The 3,493-nt window shown below is 42.2% G+C and overlaps 1 long non-coding RNA gene across 1 annotated transcript in view; it reads left to right on the top strand.

The window, feature by feature from the left end:
• The window catches only part of LOC103254853, a 27,938-nt gene extending 27,065 nt beyond the window's left edge, over window positions 1-873 (top strand). The window contains exon 3 of the long non-coding RNA XR_503988.1: window positions 776-873. This is a non-coding gene — a long non-coding RNA (uncharacterized LOC103254853). The remainder of the gene's footprint in view (window positions 1-775) is intronic.
• Window positions 874-3,493: the final 2,620 nt, after the last annotated feature.

Here is a 3,493-nt window from a genome sequence, read left to right as displayed (position 1 = left end):
TCCGAGTAGCCGGAATTACAGGCATGCGCTACCACGCCCGGCTGATTTTTTTTGATTGATTGTAGAGATGAGGTCTCGCTGCCCAGGCGGGTCTCGAACCCGCGGGCTCAGGCAATCCGCTCACCTCAGCCTCCCAAAGGTGAGGGATTACAGGCTGAGCCACCGAGCCCGGCTAATTTTATTTTTATTAGGTTCTTCCTTCTGCTTTTCTTTAATTTATTTTGTTCTTCTTTTCCTTACTTCTTGGATTGGATGCTTGATTCATTTAATTCATATTGTTAATATAAGTATTTAAGGCTATGGTTTTTCTCTGAGCACTGCTTCAACCATATATTTTAGTTTTAAACGGGTTAAATCATTTGCAAAAATGTCTAGGTGGTAGCATTCTAGTTTTCTTATTAAATTCTAAGATTTTCATTTCTAACTCCATCCTTATATTTTTCTTTTGATCAGAGATTGTTAGTTATATTATTTTTACTCTTCAAAATTCAAATTTTCTTTTTGGCCTTGTGTTTAATCATTTTTTGTGAGTGTTCCATGTCGACTTGAAAACAAATGACAGGATCTCTTTCAGGGCATAGTGTTCTATATAAGTCAATGAGATCTATCATATTATTACTTATGTTACTGGGTTTTCTATATCCTTTTAAACTTTTTGGCCATTTGTTCCTCTCCAAATTCCCAAAATGCTAAGAAAATGCATACTTGATGAATGAATGTGTGATGTTGAACTCCATGCAATCGCTAGAATTGTTTTGTGTTTTTTCTTTTATAGCCAAAGATTGCTGAGGAAAATTTGACCTATGCCGAGCTGGAGCTGATCAAACCCCATCAAGCTGCCAAGGGCATCCCCACCAGCACTGTCTATGCCCAGATCCTCTTCGAGGAGAACAAGCTATAATTCCAGATCCTCTTCCTGGGTTCTATTTAATACCTATCACCCAGTTATTTATGAAAGCTTAGAAACAAAAATCCTTATTTTTGTATTTTTACTTGTACCTTCAGAGTGGTGGGGAGCTCCTTTCCAAGGGCATTCCAGCTGCCTTCAAAGAGGCATGAGACTCCCCCCCAACCCCCAAGAAAGAATAGGGGCCACAGTTTTTGGAAAAATCTCCCAGGACTAGATGTTCTGGGCCTGAGCCCTGAGGCGTAAGGAATCTCATTCTGAGAGCACCCAAGGAGATTTTCTGCTGAGCCAAACCTTTTCACATGTTCTCTTTCTTTCCTTGGGTTTTACTTTTTTTTTTTTTTTTTTTTTTTGCGTTGGAGTCTCCCTCGGTCATCCAGACTGGAGTGCCGTGGCCGCTCCCGGCCACCGCAGCCTCGACCTGCTGGGTTCCGGCGATCCTTCCGCCTCAGCCTTCCAAGTAGCCGGAATGACAGGCATGCGCTACCACGCCCGGCTGATTTTTTGATTTATTGTAGAGATGAGGTCTCGCGGCCCAGGCGGGTCTCGAACCCGCAGGCTCTGGCAATCCACTCACCTCAGCCTCCCAAAGGCATGGGATTACGGGCTGAGCCACCGAGCCCGGCTTGGGTTTTACTTTTTTAAACTCTTTTTTAAATCTTAATTTTACTCCTCTACCCTTTCTGTATCTGTGATACAAGCTCATAGTATATAGCTAGAGGAAATACCATTACAGGACAAAGTGTAAGATGACAGATATATACTCATTGGTTTTCAAAGGATCAGACAACATTGCTAGGGCACTGGGCATAGCAAACTGCCTATTGCAAGCAGCCACTTAAGATGGCATCTCTTGTTTTAAATAGATGCACTGACCCTAGCAATGTAAGAGCAGAGGGACAGATTGTCAGGAAATCTGAGGTCTCTGTCTCTAAATACCATGGTGCCTGTCTGCCCACCTGTGAATCCCTAAGACCACAGGACAGGTAGAACACTATTCTAGAAGGCTTTATCCCTTTGACAGGGGGACCTATAGGGATAGAGAAGTGTATTCTCCAAGAAGTTCTCATTCACCCTTTTTCAAAGGAGGAGAGGCATTTGTCTCTCAATTGACACACTGGAGTAAATGGGCCTCTTCACAGTGTGTAGAGCACAAGCTAACTTTAATTGAACGCCTATTTGGGTGAGAACACAGTCATTTGCCAGGTTTCCTCTGGGTAGAAAAGTGGGAAGTACAAGCCAAACTGGAAAAATGTGTTCTGAAGACCCTACTCTTGTCAAGTGCACCCAGCATGGCCTTGTCTGTGAGTTCAAATGGGTTTGGGTGGGGCTGGGGACATGTGGGAAAGTTGCTCTGTGGATCTGAACAACATACAGGAATCTTGGACTTGCTGAAGGTGGATCCATTCCAGAAGAGTCATTCTACCAACTTGTAAAGGACCTTTCTTGATGTGTGAGTGTACTCTGGGTGGCTATTTACTGCACATTATAGAAGTTGTTTGGTTATGTAATGAACCGTGTATATATGATAAATTATCTATTTTAAACACAGTTGAGATATGAGTTATGGCTCTCTATACAGTGGTATGACCTTGGTCAAGTTTCTTATCCTTCAATGACCTCAGAATCCATGGGTGTGTAAAGGTGACTTAACTCCTCATAGAATTCTTGAGGGTAAAATGAATATTGCCAGATTCTGGAAACTATAAATTGCTACCCAAATGCTCTGTGTTGACATTCATACTAAAGCCAGCCTGTATTTTCAAAATGAAAATGTCTTTATTACTTAAGGGTCTTGTTGCAATTGCTTTATACACCAAATATTTGTCCACAAACATAGCTCTCTAGCAATTTTCCCAAAGACCCATGATAGCTTATGAGGGCCTCTCATAGAGTTTCTTGAAAAGGGTCCAAATTGGAAGCAGATATTGACTTCCCAGAAGCAAAATGGTCTGCCTTTACAAAGTGGAAGTCCACACTTTTTGATGACACCTACATCTCATTCTCTTCCTCTTAGCCAGATCTCAAAAGTAGTGAATAAACCATCCAGCCATTGAGAAAGAAAGATCATCTGGAAGAACTCACTAGAATTTCTCAGACTTCTCTTTGGGTGGGGAGAATATATGGTTAGCACACGATTCATATCATAATTATCACAGGGGTTTGAAATTTTATCACAACTATGTTCCTGCTGATGGTTGTATAGTATTTTGAGGGCAGAGGGTCTTCTCCTAATTTGCACAAAAAGTTATATGGGGGTTAGTGGAGCCCTGGGGGTGCTCAGGGGGAGGCAGAGTGGAGTATGTGAATGGAAGATGGTGGGGAGGGGGCCACCAGGCAGGAGACAGTATCTTCCGAGGCCCCTGAGAAATTCCATTCTGCAGAATCACTCCCAAACCATCCCGTTAAAACCAGTATAAACTTAGGGTCATTGTATATGGAAATAAATACTTTCCACTAAAAAGAGCACATGCTTTGAAAAGCTGCTAACTCCCAGTTGAGTCTAACCAGTCATAGATTCATTTCAGCTTCTTTCTCCCAAACTCTGGTCATAGCTGCATAAATCCACACTAAGTTCTGTGAATG

The sequence above is a fragment of the Carlito syrichta genome, unplaced genomic scaffold (genome assembly GCF_000164805.1).
Source record: "Carlito syrichta isolate Samal-C Ts95f unplaced genomic scaffold, Tarsius_syrichta-2.0.1 Scaffold287565, whole genome shotgun sequence".
Classification (NCBI taxonomy): Eukaryota; Metazoa; Chordata; class Mammalia; order Primates; family Tarsiidae; genus Carlito; species Carlito syrichta.
This window is presented reverse-complemented; position numbering and strand designations above follow the sequence as displayed.